This window comes from Elephantulus edwardii, unplaced genomic scaffold (genome assembly GCF_000299155.1).
Source record: "Elephantulus edwardii isolate Elephantulus edwardi_28Jun2011 unplaced genomic scaffold, EleEdw1.0 scaffold00125, whole genome shotgun sequence".
Lineage (NCBI taxonomy): Eukaryota > Metazoa > Chordata > Mammalia > Macroscelidea > Macroscelididae > Elephantulus > Elephantulus edwardii.
Window position 1 is genome coordinate 7,827,651 of NW_006399875.1, and position 17,475 is coordinate 7,845,125.

The window sequence follows — 17,475 nt, forward strand, 5'->3', positions numbered from 1 at the left end:
ATGAGGTGGATTGATTCAGTGACTGGAGTAATCGGGACGGGTGTGTCAGAGACAGTATGATTGGCACAGGACAGAGCAGGGTTTAGGGCTGTTGTACATAGGGTCACTATGAGTCGCAAGTGACTCGATGGCACATAACAACAACAACAACAACATGTTCAGAAGATACTAACCTTGCCTCTAGAGTCCTGTGTGAGGCTTCCCTGCCTTATCTCTGAGTCCACCCTCTTTGTTCATCTTCGCTGTGACTTTGGTCGTTCCTGGGACCTCTAGCCTTTCCTGAGCAGCTTGGCATGTCCACCCCTTCTGTCCTCCTCAGAAAGTCCCACAGAATCTGCAGAGTGGCTCCCGTCCATGATCAATTCTACTCTCGACTCTGTTGTTCGACTGTTGGTGCCATCAAGTCAAGTACGGCTCATACTGACCCTATGAACAGGCAGCCTGAACCCTGCCCTATCCCATGCCTTCTTCATAATCTCTGCCTCACTAGGGCCCAGTTGCTTAAGTCGATATGTCAGCACATCTTGTTGGAGGGGTTCCTCCTCTACTTTGCTGACCTTCTTTCTATCTTTCCAAGCATAACGTCTCTTGTCAAAGAACAACCTTGTCTAGCTACATGTCGAAAGTAAGAGAGACAAAGCTTCACCACGTTTGCCTCCCAGGAGCACTCAACCCAATTTCTTATTAAAAAATAAAAAAGTAACCTTCCCTTCTACTCTCAATCCAGCCCACCTCACAATCTCAGATGACTCGACATCCTAATTTCAAGGAAAACCAAGTGACTGCCCAGTCAAGTCAGAGTCAGAGCAAATCCATGTATGTCTGAGTAAAGTTTCCACAGTTGGTTTTTTAAAAGCAGATTCCCAAGACTCTCTTCTGATGTGCCGTTTCGTGGACTCATACTGCCAACCTTTGGGCTCGCAGACCTGAATGTACCACCAGGGGCTGGTTCCTCTGGCCCCTGGTTGACAACATGCATACATGCATCCATCCACTTACTGCCCTCATCCCCTCGGCTGGCATGTAAGCGCCACAAAGCAGGGTTCTTAAGGGGGCGGTTCAACGCTGAACCTCTGGGGCAGAGAGAAGCACCCCAGGAGCAGCAGGGGTTCACAACTAGTTTTTGAGTGAATGTGGTTTTGCTGATGCACGTTGAATCCTGAAATCAGAGCCAGCATGCAACCCGTCCTTCAGGGGAAAGGATTTATGCCAAAGAAATTGCTAGTTATCCACAGAGTTGCTGGTTGCTTACAAAGGTATTTTAGAACATGAAGAATATGTCACTTAAAAAAAAAAAAAACTACCCTCAATAATGTTGAGAGTGAACTGACACATAGTGGACCCACCAGTGGATTTTCCAAGTCTATAAATCTCGTTCATAGGGTTACTATGAGTCGCCTACGGCTCAACGACACTTAACAACATAGAGAGACCAGTTGGCCTATTGGACCAAAAGTGATGCTACCAAGCCAAAGGTGGGTGACTGTAATCCGCGGCCCTAAGGCCTGTCTTTAATTATGTTGGTGAAACATTCCTCTAGGTCATATAGCCCTGATGTGTCCACTTGCCATACAGAGGCAACTTGTGGTCGCTGTGAAGCTGAACACTGTGACACTGACATGTCAAATGTGTTAATGGTTACCCATGATGGACAGTGTTTGGTGGTGCTCCCCAGCTAAAACAAGCTTGGAAGTAGGAGTGGCATCCACTTCTGTAAATAGTTTGCCTCGGGAAACCCTCTGAACCTGGAGAAGGGACAAAAGTCATGCCACTATTGAGGACTTTCATTCATAGGGTCACTATGAGTTGCCTACGCCTCGACAGCACTTAACAACAACAACAACAACATAAATCACACCGGAGGAATTATTATTCAGCTTTCTCCCAAAGAGCAGCTCATTGGTTCGAACCACCACCTTGTGGGTTTGCAGACAAGCACGCTATGGACTGTGGTAGCAGCGCTCCAAAATGTCACCAAACCCCGCAGACAACCAAACCCATGGTCCTTGGGTGGATTCACTCACAGCAACCCTGAGGGCAGAGCTGAACCGCCCCGCAGGCTTCCCAAACTGCAGTCTTTCCAGAAGCTTCTACCTCACCCTCCTCGCAGGGAGAGCTGTTGGTGGGTTTGAAGCGACCTTCTGGTGAGCAGTCAGATACCTCCACTGCATCACCAGGGCTCCAAATGAAAGAAATAAATTATGCACACTCCCTCTCTCCTCACACTTTCTCTTTTCCTTCCACAAAGTGAAACCAACAGTTTCTGCATGTAAAAGCCACTGCTACCTGCTGATACTTCGTGGCACTTACACCTGCATCTTGTTTATGACAGCCAAGCGGGGAATGTATTAGCTAATTATAGATATGCAAATACCTTGCTTTCCTTAACGCAGAAATACATAAAAGCTCGGGGGGAGAGTGGGTGGCACTCAGACCCCTGGCTGAATAGCCAATTTTCACAAGATGCACTGGGGTTACATGGGAATGGGTGAGCTAGAAGTCAGAATAGTGAGGCAGATTATCCATCATTCAAAGTCTTCCCATTCTCCTGTCACTCTGCAGTGCTTAAGAAATCATCGTGGGAAAGGAAATCTAAATTGCAAAACAAATCATCGGCTATTGACTCATTCCTTGGGGGAGTTCATTATGGGTAGAGGAAATCTAGAACCCAAAGATCCAGAAAAGGAGAAAGAAAGGAAAAAAATAATAGCTCTGAGGACTCTGAAAGAATAGGGGCAAAGTCAAAGTCATTGTCTAGCTTTAATACCACCTGTATGCAATTTCATCCAAGTCATTAGATCAGAGTTATATTGAGAGTGTCTTTCCCATCAGAGACCGGCTCTATTCTGACTCCTGGTGACCTTCCATTGGGAGTCCAAGACTGTAGGTCATTATAAGAGGAAGCCACGCCATCTATCTCCTGAGACACAGCTGGTGGACTCGAACCACCAACCTTTCAGTCAGCAATCTAACACGTAAGGTGTGAGGCCACTTGGGCCTCATTGACATGTGGGTCCCTTCCCACAAGTTTTGACCACGAGGAAGAGAATCAGCATAAGCGGAGGTGAGAACAATAATCTGGGCAGCATGGAGGAACCATGCACGATGTGAATCTTGGTTCTACCATCAATGAGCTTTTTGATCTTGGAAAATTTCTTTTGCTCCAATTTTCTTATTTGTAAAATGAGAATAATAGAATACAGATGTGAATAATACATATCTCTTGGACTTACTGTGATTAGTAAGTGGAATAATCCCAGGAAGTTTTAAAGAGGAGAGAAAATATAAAATAGAACTTCAATAAAGTTTATATGCTATTGTTTGAGATGTTTGAAAGAAAAGAACCAGATTGGATGGTTAAGGTCAATTTAAGTGACCTCTTCAAAGGAATAGAATTTTTTAAAAAATACCGATCAATATTAGCCGAATAAATCACCGCTGAGCTCTCTCACTGAACTCTCTTAGTAACTGAACTGTTGTGGATACTGTCCAATGACAGGGCCACTTACTTAGATCCTGATACTCTAGAACGTCAACCCAGAAGAGCCAAAATTGCCTCAGTTAAAGTGATTTGTATTAAAAAGGTGTCATGAGCCAGGGACTTGACTCTATTATCTTGATTAGAATAGACACCTGCAGCATGACCCTAAGAAAGCTATCCTACATTCAGATTTTGAATGTGTGGATTGTGGTTAGTTCAGGCTAGCTGATTCCAGCCAATTATGACTAGCATATGCTGCCACTGGAGTCCTTGTTTGAATGTTCGGCTATTTGTCGAAAGACTGGCAGATCAAACATGCCCAGAGGTTCTCTGGAAGAAAGATGTGGCAATCTGCTTCTGAAAGATAACAGCTGTGAAATCCCTAAGCATTCAGTTCTGGTCTGCCGTCCACACGGTCGTCATGAACTGGAACCCCCTCAGCAGCAGCTGGCTTGTCTCGTGTGTCATTATTACAACACAACTTTCAACTTGAGTGTTAGTTACCATGCTTGCAGAAGAGATGTGTCTGAATCAGAGATTGGCTCTGGGGAGATCCTTTGCTTTGGGGCCACTTTTCAGTACTCTTCTCAGATGTCTTCCAATTCTTTAGCATAATATTCAAAAGTCAATTACAAACTCACTGTCTTTGGGTGGAAAGCAATGCCTAACGGACCCCTCACTCTGTTTCTTTTTTAAAACATTATTTTATTTTATTTTTGTGTATGTGTACTGTCAAATCAGATCTAACTGATACAGGTGGAGATTGCTCTTTCTTCTCCAGTAGAGCATCTGGTGGATTCAAACCATGTACCTCAGTGCAGCTTCTTGCCACTAGGCCAGCAGAGCTCCCTCTCACTGTGTTTCTGAGGCTGTAAATCACACAGGAAGAGGGTGCCTCTCTTCATTCACTGGAGCTGTTGATGGATTTGAACTACCAAAGAGGTGTGGCTTTTGAGTTAACAGTCCTCTCCCCAGGCTACACAATCAGAATTCCCTTTGGTGCAACGGTCCTATACAATAACAACGTCCAGAAAATGCAATTTCCCAACCTCCTGACAATGAAACTAGCCGAACTATGGAGCCCTGAATCATCTGCTGGGAACTTTTCAAGGACAAATGAGTCTTTTCTGCATGCCAGGGGTCACCTGGCTGATACCTATCTCCTGAGCCAGTACACCTGCCCAGCTGAATCTGCACCTTCAGCCTTTGCATGAAGTGAATTTAAGTCTTTCCCCAAAATCTTTATGCCTCAAGTCTTACTGAGCCAGAAACATAGGGCTGTATTCTAATTAGATGAACTGAGCATAAATACTTCAAATTCCAGTTCTTTAGAACTTTGGAGGCATGGGAAGTATGGTTTTCATATCTAGAGTGGCCTGGCCACCAGGAGAACATCTTCCTAGCTTTCCATTTTCTGTGATTTTAGGGATTGAAGTGTGACTCCCTCCTCACCCTCCGAGGTCAGGAAAGAAGGGGTAGAGCTTCACCAAGATGGATAGGCAATCTCGTTCTACATGCCTACCAGCCTGTAGAAAACCCACTGCAGGCTCAGCTCTGAGTGGATTCCCACTCACTGACAATGAGTTAAAAGGATGTATTGAGAAATGATGGTACATTCACACAATGGAATACTATTCAGCACTCAGAAGAAATGACTTTGTAAATTATAAACACATTGCTGCAAATGATGGCAAAATGTGTTTCTAACCACGGTCGTCAATTTAAAAGTGTGTGGCAACGTGTTAACTAACTTGGGAGGGACTGGAGAGCATTATGCTGAGTGAACTAACTCAGTCCCACAAGGACATATATTTTATAAAACCATTACTGTAGAATGAGTATAAGGATTCAAGAGGGGTGGGAGAAATTGGAAGCAGAGGGATGTAGATGTGCAGGGGGAGGAGGGATTAATCATTGGTTTGTACAATTTAATGTGTGGGGGGTGAGGGAAATGGAAAGAATTTGTTGGAATTTGTACTTGAATTTTGTAAATAAACTAGTAGGAAAAAAAAGAATAACTGAATCGGTCTTGGGGGAAGTTCAACAAGATTGGTCTTTGGAGCCGAGGATGGGGACACTTCATGTCACATTGTTTGGGGATGTTGTCAGGAGGAGTACTTGAAGAAAGATGTCGTGCTAGGAAAGGCAGAGCATCAGGGAAGGAGAAGCCTCTGGATTACATAGATTGTCACGGTGAATGCCACACAGAGTGCCACAGTGCCCTGGGCATGGCAGAGAGCAGAGGACAGCTTGGGAGAGGACAGGTCTCTCTCTGTTCTTTGCAAGGCCTCTATGAATAATCATGGACCTGAAAGAGTCTGAAGACAAGAAGTGATGTTTTACAAAAACATGATGATAGACCAAAAGAAAGACACAGGCAAGCAAGGTAAAGACAGCCGCCAAGTAAGGACCTGTGTGCACACAAAGGGATGCCAGAGACTTCCCCAGGTGCCACACATGAAGAGGGATGTCCACAGAAGAAACCAACACACCTGGGAACTGAGTGTCGATGTTTAGTCCCCTGAACCTTGATAAATGGAATTCCTGTTCTTTAGTGTCACCTGTTGTTGTTGTTGTTGTTGACTGCCGTCAAGTTGAGGTCGACTCATAACGACTCTGTGAACAAAAGACCTAATGCCTTTCCATAGCTATCATTGTTTCTCCAAGTTCATAGAGTTTGCAGAGGTTTATGGTTTGGGAAGTAAATGACACTCCTGCTTCCAAACCTGTTTTACAACCGGGAACTGCACCAAACACTGTCCACCATGGGTAACCATTATGGTATTTCATATCCCCATGGCACAAGATTCAGCATCACAACAAACCCAGGTTACCTCATGCAGCACCTTGACAAAGAGTGATGTACAAAGTGGAAGAGTGTTCCTCCAGATATAACAGCACTAGTCTCATTTAGCAGTGGTTAAGTGTTTTCAGGTCTACCCGGCATCCAAGTCAGGCCAGAGTACCTGGAATGACAGTGGCAGCCACCAGGGCTCACTGTTCAGCACCACCACTCCCCACTGTGGCCATCAAGTGAGCCTGTAATGTACCAGAGTCAGCACCAGGAGAATGAGGAAATGATGACTCCCAGGCTAGAGCCGCAGGTCATGTTAGTGAACACACTGGAGATACTTCCATTGTGACCAATCAGTGTGTGACTGAATGTAGGGGATGATTCTGATGTGTCTCTGAGAATGTGGAAGATACAGCCAGGAAACCATTCATCCAGATATACCTTTTACTAAAACCCTAAACAAACCATGATAACAATTATTAAACACACACAATTCTGAATCTCTACTTATGCCTCTGAATTAGTGTACCGGTGAAGACTATTTAAATACAGAATGTGCTGGAGGTGAAAAAAGACCAACCGTCAACTCTGTCGTCAGACAGGGGCAGCAAGAATGCTTCTTGGAAGCAAGGACGAGAGACTTTGTTTCGCTTCCTTTGGGAACGTTTTATCAGTGAGCACCAATTCCTGGAGAAAGATAACATGCTTGGAAAAGTAGAGGATCAGTGAAAAAGAGGAAGCCTCTCTGTGAAGTAGACTATGGCAATGGCTGAGGCAATGGCGTGAAGCGCTGTGGGGACTGTGAGGAGGACACAGCGTTGCACAAGGGTTTGCTCTGTTGTGTACGGGTCACTGTGAGTTCAAACTGGCTTGGTGGAACCTAACAACACTGATAGAGAACCCTTTCTTCTATTGACTGTGATCTTTTTCTTTTTAAATAGGGGTGTTATGAATTGAATTGCTTCTCCCCAGAAGATATTTTCCTGTGATAACTCTTCGTATCTGTAAACAGTACCACCTAAGAAAATGTTCAACAGGAGTTTATACTGAAATTAGTTGGATTTGACTCCAATCATAGAGACATTCTCGTAAAAGAGAAAAGATAGAGAGAGACGAAAGAGAGGTAGCCACATGATAATGGAGTTACTGCAACTTCAAGCTAAGGAATTCCTGGGGATACCAGAAATCCAAAACTACAGAGATAAGCCTCTCTGGTCTTAGGAGGTAACTCAGCCCAGGTGACTAAATTTGGCCTCATAAACTTCCGATTTTATATTGAAATTTTGCTGCCAGGAACTTCTTGAGTAAGGTATCTCAGTCACAAAAGGACATATATTGCATAGGGCTACTGTTGTAAAATGGGACTGACATCAGGGTTGAGAGAAGACAGAAAAGGAGGGGAGGAATGATGTATATTGCATTGAAACAGATGGGGGAAAGAACTGTTTAAAAGGGATAAATGAATGGCTATTCTTGTCATTATTGAATTTCAGACTGAAGGTTGCATAGTGGAGTAGACTTTGATGTAAAGGAATGCATAACAATGAAAGACTTTTTCTTTCTTTTCAAGGAGAAGACTTAATTGGGGGGAGGGTGTGGGTAGGGAGAAAAGTGCAACAATGAATGACTGGAAACCCTAAGTCTCTGTAAACTTGCATTAAAATTAATTTTTTTAAAAAGTACCAACGAGCAAGAATATAAATGTAAAGAGTAAGGTGTACCTAGTCCAAGCTTATTCTCAGTTGTTCTGTATGCTTCTGAAAGTAGAACAATGAACAAGGAAGACCAGAGAAGAAACGATGCCTTTGGATTGGGGGGGGTGAGTGGAGGGCATTCCATGAACCACCAACAGAACAAACCATCTAGGACAGAGTGCAACACCAGTGTGCTCTTTACAGACTAGGATGGCGGAACTTTAACTCATATACTGTATAGACATGTTTTCCAGCTATTGGGGAAAGAAGGCATGCTGGGAAAGTGGGAGGGACTGAGAAAGAGCGGAAGACGCTCAACAGGACGCACTGAGAAGTGATCGTGATAATGAACTCAGGCATGGTGGACATGAACATGGCTCAGGATAGGGCAAGGTTTTGATCTGCTGCAAATAGGCTCTATCTCAGTCATAGTTGGCTTGACAACATTTAACAACAAGAACCACAACTTCCAGGATGGAGAACATATTTTTGTCCTTATACATCAACCACTTTGTGGTATACTTTAACGGCAGACGTAGGAAAGTGATAAAGTTATCCAAGCTTCTAAATATGGAATCCAAGTTTACCTCCTCACCCCACTGCTTAGTTCCAACTGCTTTCTTAGTAGGAATGCCCAAACAGATTCACTTTGAAAGTTGAACCCTTCTTGGCATTCTGGAGGACACTTTCTACTAAGATGCACAAGCTACCATTACACAACCCCACACACACCATGTATGTATGTATGGTCTTGGCTGTGTCTTTAAGATGAAAACAAAATAAACAAAAAACCTCTACAGGGTGGGTTTATGAGGACAATATTTCTGATATGCTTGACCATTTGTGTAAAGGCAGTCAAAACCTCTACACAATTTCAAAACTGAGTGCATGTATTGCATATAAAAGAATATAGGAGACAATGTTTTCTTACACATTGGGTCAGGAAGGAGGAAAATTGTCTTAAAAATTATAGGCAGTTACGACTGGAAGAACTGGAGTTCATTTAGTTTACTTAACTAAGGAAGTTGGCAGGAAATTACAGAGGTCAGAGAAGACTGTGATTTAAAAGTAATGCATACAGGAGCTGCTTCTCTTCCCATCTTTCTCTTTTCAAGCATCCCAGAATCCGGTTTCCAATTTCCCTTGTCATTAGTCTATTCAGCCCACACAGTGGAATCCCAAATTTGACGTTCTTCCCCAATAACAGCACTGTTTTTGTCTCCCATCTGCCTTTCATTTGTCAGAGGTTTTTCTCAGCCCTTGCTCTCAACAGATTCTATCACCTGTAACTACAAGGATCATTTCCTACTCCTATTCCAGAGCACATCAGGAAAAGGAGAAGCAGTGTTCACATCAGGAAAAGGAGAAGCAGTGTTCACATCAGGAAAAGGAGAAGCAGTGTTCCATTCTGCTGTAGGAGAATGAAGGAGATGAAGCTCCAGTATTCCTGTGAGGCCACTATTTGCCTTCCCCTAGCAATGCACAGCGACTGGACATTGCACTGTCGCTCTGACACAACAATACTTCAAGTAGTTGAAGATAAGGAAGCTTCTTAGGAGCTTCCTGTGAAGTCTGCAATCTTTACATATAACATTATTTTAAGAGAAAATACACTCTGGTTTATGAGATTGTATCTTCTAAATAATCTATTGAAAACTGAAAACAATCTATAGATAGATCAAAATGAAGTAGAGGAAACATTTTATAAAACACTGAAATACAAGTAAAGAGTTAATGCCTACTCAGTATTTTACTTAGTTTGAGGACTGAGGTATTTCTGATTCAGGACATGGTCTTTCTGATTACTTGCTATGCATCTGAAAGCTAGACATTCGATAAGGATGACAGAAAACAACAACTACAACAAAACACTGATGCCTGTGTTGGAGAAGAGCACTGAACATCCCAAGGATGGCCAAAAGAAAGAACAGATATGTCATGGAGAGGGTACAGCTGGGGAGTGCTCTTTGGAGGCAAGAATGATAAGTCTTCACCTCACATACTTCAGGCACGTTGCTAGAAGGGGCTATTTCTTGGAGAGGGACACGATGCTCAGAAAGGTGGACGATTGACGAAGGAGAGGAAGACCTATCATCAGGTGGATTGACATGATGACAGCCATAGTGGGCTCTAGTGTGTCAGGAAGTGTGAAAATGGCACAGGATAGGACAGGGCTCAAATTGGATTTTCGTAGGGTTGCTATAGGTCATACTCAACTTGATAATACCTAAAACAACAACAACAACAACAACAACAACAACAACAGTATTTTACTTATTTTTCAAAAGGCAAATTAATTAAGGAGGATTTTAAGTGTGAGAGGGCAATCTAAATTCTAAAGAGGTCCTGGAAGAAACAATGTTTTCCTTTTACTTCCATTTGGGATTTGGTGGAAAAGTGTATTGGGACTACTGACTCAGGGAGTCTTAATGAAATGATTACCCATGGCATATCTTAGAATATGAGAAAAACCCTTTGTAATAATGGAGTCCTAGTGATGAAGAAATAAAGGGGAAAACATGCCAAAGTAAAAGAGCTCAACAGGAGATTTCAAAGGACAGCTTGAGAAGACAAGCAAAGTATTTCAGTGGAATGTGCAGAAAGCTGGAATTAGAGAATAACAAGGGAAAAGGTCTCTGCATTTGTGGAGGGGAGAGAACTGAGAAACAAATTTAAGCTTCCAGTTACAATACTTAAAGATGCTATGGACAATATGTTGAGTGAGTCAAGACACATCAAAGGAAGATGGGGGAATATGCAGAGTTACTGCACCAAAAGGAAACGACTGACACCAAAAATTTTCAGCAAGTACCATATGAGCAGGAGCCAATGGTAATGAAGGAGGAAGTGGAAGCTGCACTGGAGACATTGGCAAAAAAGAAGGCCATGAGAATCGATGGCATACCGATTGACTTGTTTCAATTAACAGATGCAGCCCTGGATGTGTTCACCAGACTATGCTAGGAAATTTGGAGGACGGCTGTCTGGCCAATGGATTGGAAGAGGTCCATATTTGTTCCCATCCCCAAGAAAGTTGATCCAATAGAGTGTGGAAACTCCTGAACAATATCATTACTATCACATGCAAGCAAAAATACTACTGAAGATCATTAACCAAGAACCAGAAAAATAGACAGAGAACTTTGAGAAGTTCAAGCAGAATTTGGAAGAGGCTGTGACATCAGAGATGTCATTGCTGATATCAGATGGATCTTGGCTGAAAGTAAAGAATACCAGAAGAATGTTATTTATTCCTTTATTGCAAATGCCTTTGAATATGCCAAGGTATTTGACTGTGTGGATGACTAGCCTCAAGAAGAATGAGACTCCCAGAGCTCTTAATTGTGCTCATGTAAAACTGATGGTTAGACCAAGAGACTGTTGTGTGAACAGAGGAAGGGAACATTTGTTGTTGTTAAGTGCCGTGGAGTCGAGTATGAGATTCATAGTGACCCTATAAACAAAATATCTGAGCCCTGTTCTATCTTGTGCCATCCTCACACTTCCTGACACACAAGAGGCCACTGCGGCAGACACCATGTTGACCCATCTGGTTGAGGGTCTTCCTCTCATTCACGAACCTTCCACCCTTCCCAGCATCATATTCCTCTCCATGACACAGCACCTCCTAGTAACATGCCTGAAGTATGTGAGGGGAACCTCATCACTCTTGCCTCCAAAGATTACTCTGGCTTCACCCTCTCTATGGGATGTTCATCTGCTCTTCTCCAACATGACAAGAAAATGGGAGTCCCAGAGTAGTTAATTGTGCTCATTCAGAACCTATACCTGGCTGTCGTGCGAACAGAGCAGATTCCTGCATAGTTTAAAATCGAGAAGAGAGTGTGTCAGGGTTGTAGTCTCTCTCCATACCTATTCAATCTGTATGCTGAGAAAACTATTTGGGAAGCTGGACTCTATGAATAGGAATGTGGCATCAGGATTGGAGGAAGACTCATCAATATCCTGCATTATGCAGATGACACAATCTTGCTTGCTGAAAGTGAGGAGGACTTGAAGTACTTGTTGCAGAAGATCAAGGAATGCAGCCTTTGGTATGGATTGTGTCTAAATGTCAAGAAGACAGAGATTCTTACCACTGGACTGGTAGGCAACTTCATGGTGGAAACTGTCGACAGCTTCATCTTGCTTGGACTGACAATTAACACCCTTGGTACCAGCAGTCAGGAAATAAGGAGATGCATTGAGCTGGGAAAATCAGCAGCCAAGTACCTCTCCAAATTACTGAGGAGCAATGAAGTCAATTTCAGGACTAAGGCATACCTGATTCAGGCTACAGTCTTTCCAATCACTTGATATGCAGCTGAGAGCTGGACAATGAATAAGGATGACAGAAGAATTGATGATGTCTTTGAGCTGTGGTGTTGGAGAAGAGCACTGAACATCCATGGCCAGCCAAAAGAACAAACAAATGTCTTGGAGAGGGTGCATCCAGAGTGCTCCTCAGAAGCAAAGATGAGAAGAGTAATGGAAGAGAGATGTGATGAAACAGTTATAAGAGAGTTTGGATATAGTTACTCATTTTTTCCAATCAGAATCTGGCATGAAAACACTGATACATATTTCAGTGTAGTGATCCATTTCTCTGATTCAAATTTGGCAAAGAATAATCATAAATTTAAATGAAATAAGCCATAAGAGGTTCTTCAAGTCAGGAAGGCTCTTGCACTTTATAGCATCTCACTGAGATGACACAGAACATTTCCATCGGTGAAGAGAACAGGTCATTATGCATTTGTAGTTGTCATTAAGTGGATGAGATCTGACATTCTGGGTTTAGAATTAAACAGCAGAATAACTTCCATGACTTTGGTTCATTTAAGTTTCAAATAGGATCAATCTAATATCATTTACTACTATGGCTTCAGAATGGAGACAATGTAGAAATATGAGAAACAGAGAAGCACAATGAAGTGTAAGGCAGGGACATTGTAAAAAGGAGACAGATAGATGCATTATGATCTATCTACATACGGCCATGATAAGAAATGGAGAACTCCTGCATAGGGCGCTACAATGTTCTTCGCAAATCTGCACACCAGGCAAGCTGAGAGAAAGGCTGGAAAGGAGAAACCAAATGCATGACACAATAAACAAGATGATTCTTCCTCCACTCAATGATTTAGAATTCCTCACTAGGTAACACTGCCTGACATGGGTGAGTCAGCAGTGCAAAGAAACCAAGTGCTACGTGGAGAACAGCAGGCTAGACTCCTTTCTGTTTTGTCTCCTAATGACTAAAGAAAAGAAAATTACTGTACCTGCTAGCTGGGGAAACTTAGGCTGGATATAAAGGTGGGCGCCCTTCCTGAAAGAGGCACAAGTGTTCTGTTCTGAAGTATAAAGTGGAGATCCCATTGAAAAACACAGCAAGAAAACAGAGGAGGTTGAGAAATTGTGAGAATAGCTGACACTTACACACCTGGGATGCAGATAGGAGAACCAGTGATTTTAGATGCAATCATCTGTTTCTTTCCTTAATTACTAGAATGAATTTGTTATGTATTAAATTGCATCTCTCCTAAATACATATACTGAAATTCTACCTCTGGTACTTCTGAACATAACCCTGTTTGGAAACAGAGTCCCCAAAGAAGTTATCCTCGCTATGAAGGATTATAATTGTAGGAATACTTTGAATTTCTAGAGAATCCAACATTTTCCTTTGGAATTTAGTGGGAAAGTGCACAGTGCTATCAAGTGAGAGCAGTCTTCATATAATGGTTAGCCATGGCTGCTCTTAGAGCAATGTCATTATAAAAAAAGAAGAGATAAAGAGATTGGAGGGTAGAGGAAGTGTGGCAATGCAGAGTGATGATGGAGGGATGCAAAATATAGCAGGGCGTCACCCTTTTGTTCAGAGCCCTCAGAAAGAATTAATACTGCCAGCGTCCAGAACTGAGAGACAAACACCTTTGTGTTCTCAGAAGCCACTCAGCTTGCGGTATTTTGTTTCTAGTCCTAGGAAAATAACACACAATACCATCCATCTCAGTTGGGGTGAGTGGTGAGGACAGATAAAAACAGTAATCCATTAAAATAAAAGGAGAACATGGCCCCAAGAAGGAATAAAAATTCAAATAACCCAAAGTGAATTTTAGCAAACCAAGGAAGGAAACTTCAAAGGCATTTTAAACACTACCTGCTGCATCACTGCTCCCGAGCCGTGACCCAGTTTGAAAGATTTCACTCTGACTCATCACCGTCTTGCAAAGAGAGTCTCATGTACCTGGAGGTTTTAATCAGGAGTCTCACTGCAGGACAGCTGCATTTCATCAGGCCCTCAGTCTGACTCCTTGACTTGCATTCACTTTTGGTTATTAAAATAGTCTCATGCCCGTGCACTGAGTTAAGCCTGTGCACTTGACAACTCCATCTCCTCTCACCTTCCAAGCTGGGTAGACATGAGGCCTGGTCACTGGGAGGATTCTCTCTTCCCCTTGTCCTCACTCCTTGACTGGTGAGGGTGGGCGGAGAAGATAGAGATGCTTCTTTACCTATAAGGCCACACTTACAGGTATTGGGGTTCACAGGATTGGACATATCTCGAGGGAGGAGGAACCCAATGCAACCCATAATCACAGGAGATGAAAAAGAAAGATGGGTAACGAGAGGTGAATGAGAGATGAGTACAACAAGGAGCAAGAGTGATCGATCACACAATGGGCTCAGATTGTGAGGAGAGCAGAGGACTGCTGTACAGAGGCTGTGAGTGGGGGGGAAGCTCTGGTGGCTCAGTGTTAAGCAATTGTGCTGCCAACACAAAGGCATGTGGTTCAAGAATGGGTAATTTCCTCCCTCTGAAAATCCACCAGAAGGTCAGCTATGAGTTGGTTCCAACTCAACAGTCTACAACAACAGGAATAATAATATGAGTAGGAAGCTATCAATGGCCGCCAACAACAAGAGCAACTGTGCCCTGTGGCTCCAGGTACTCTCTCAGTCTCACTCAGTACCAGACACCTTCAATTGAAGAACATCACCTATTTGGTCTCTGTCTCTCCCCCCATATTTCACAAGACATTCCCAAAGACTGTGAGACAAAGCTTCACTATCCTTACCTTGGAAATGGGCATAAATCATGCTGAGAAAAGAGAAGAAGGGTTAGAAAGAGTGAGAAAGACCCTCAACCCTTACTCTAGAGTTATCGCCTGACCTGTCCTCTAACAGCATGCGAGAAGAGTTCCACTTTCACATCGTAAGGGCATACTGACTATCTGGATCTGTTCATGTTTATATTTGCACTTGAGAAACATTCATTGATTTAAGCATCCTAATGAATAGCCAAAAAAGACTGGAGCAGTACATTGACTAAGAACTACAAGAAATACAAGCTGAGTTTAGAAGAGTTTATGACACTAGAGACATTATTGCCAATGTCAGATGGATCTTGGCAGAAAGCATAGAATACTAAAGGAATATCTGTGTTTCATTGACTATGCAAAGGCATTTGACTGTGTGGATCACAACAAACTGTGGCTGACTCTGAGAAGAATGGGAATCCCAGAACACTTGATTGTGCTCATAGGAAACCTATACTGAGGAAGCAGTCCTCAGAATAGAGAAGGAAACATTGCATGGCTCAAAATAAGGAAAGGAGTGCATCAGGGATGCATTTTAACTCCGTATCTTTTTAATCTATGCACAGAACAGATTATTCAGGAGGCTGGGCTTTATGAGGAGGAATGTGGCATCAGGATTGGAGGAAGACTCATCAACAACCTATACTATGAAGATGACACAACCTTGCTTGCTTAAACTGAGGAGGAACTAAAATGCTTGCTGGAGAAGGTCAAGGACTGTAGTCTTCAATAAGGATTCAAGCTTAATATCAAGAAGACAAAGATTCTCACTGGGTCAATTGGCAGCATCATGAGAGATGGAGAAGAGATTGAGGTTGTTAACAGTTTTAGCTTGCTTGGCTCCACAATCAACACTCTTGGCACCAGCAGATAGGAAAGAAAAAGACAAATTGTGCTGGGAAATCTGCTGTCAGGGAAGCAGTGATGTCAGTCTAGAAACTAAGGTGCGCCTGATTCAGACCATGGTCTTTGCAATTACTTTCTATGCACCAGAGCTGGACAATGATGGATGATAGAAGACGAATTGATGCCTTTGAGCTGTGTTGCTGGAGAAGAGTCTTTAGCATACCAAAGACCACCAAGAAACAAACAGGACTGTCTTGGAAGTTTCCCCTTGGAGGCTAGGATATTGAAGCTCTATCTCATATACTTTGGGCATGTGGCCAGGAGGGGCCAGTCCTTGGAGAAGAATATTATGCTTGGAAGGGAGAAGGAAGACCATGGATATGAGTGATTGATCCCAGTACCTGGGATAATATGGATAGGTGTGTCAGAGACAGTGAGACTCAGAATACAGCAGGGTTTGTAGCTGTTCAACACAGGGTCACTATGAGTTGCAGATGACTCAAGAGCGCATAACAATGAAAGGATTTTTATTTTATGTTTCAAAGAGAAGAATGAACTGGAGGGGAGGGGTGGGCAGGGAGAAAAGTGCAACAATGAATGAATAGAAATCCAAAATCTCTGTAAACTTTCATGAAAATTAATATTAATAATAAAAAATAAAAAAAAAAAATAGAACCCTGAGTAGTGTAAGTACGTGAGCAGGGGGAGCTGTGGTGGTCCTAGTGGTAAGAAGCTGTGCTGCAATCCCAAATGCACGTGGTTCAAATCCACCAGCTGCTCCTCAGAAGGATATGTAATCACTTCCTGTGAGATTTACTGCCTCTAAAAACCAGCTGGAGGGTCAGCTCTGACTCAACAGTACACACAGCAACAAAAACATGCCCACTGATCTTCAGAGTAGGATCCTGAGAAGCGTACATCTTTGAACCCTTGGTGACTAACCAAATGTTTATGATGCAAACACATCCAGAAAGATCTTTAAAAAAAAAAACCCACCTGGCGGTTCTCCCACAAGAACCCTCGGGGGCCCACCTCTACTCTGAGACCTATGAGGTTGCCAGGAGCCAGGGTCTGTCTCAGAGGAAGTGTCACCAGGTGCTCCTCCGAGGCAGGGACAGTGAAACTTTGTCTCACATCCTGGGGACAGGCTGTCAGTCTTGGGGAAAGACACTGTGCTAGAAAAAGCAAGGTGTCAGTGGAAGAGAGTGACACAGGGGTTTCGGCAATCGGTTTGAACGTGGCACTGACGGTGAGGATGGCACGGGTTCGAGCCAAGTTTTAATCTGTGGCTCATTGGGTCGTTATGAGTTCCCACAGTACCTAACAACCAAAGGAATCAGAATCTACTCTGTAATAAGTGACAGTGGTAATAATGTTCTTAAAAGTGTTTCAAATGGCATGTTCTACCCTCTTGCTCTAGGTCAAGGTACACAATGGTATATAAACTCTAACTTAGTCACTGGTAATTATCCATTTAGGCCATGCCTGTTGTTGTTGTTATTGTTTGCAGTTAAGTTGGAACCAACCCACAGCTGACCCTTCAGCAGGTTTTCAGAG

The 17,475-nt window shown here is 43.0% G+C and overlaps 1 protein-coding gene across 2 annotated transcripts in view; it reads right to left on the minus strand.

The window, feature by feature from the left end:
* Positions 1-17,475, minus strand: part of CTNND2 (catenin (cadherin-associated protein), delta 2) — a 1,564,764-nt gene that overhangs the window by 440,714 nt on the left and 1,106,575 nt on the right. The gene's annotated exons all lie outside the window — the stretch shown is intronic.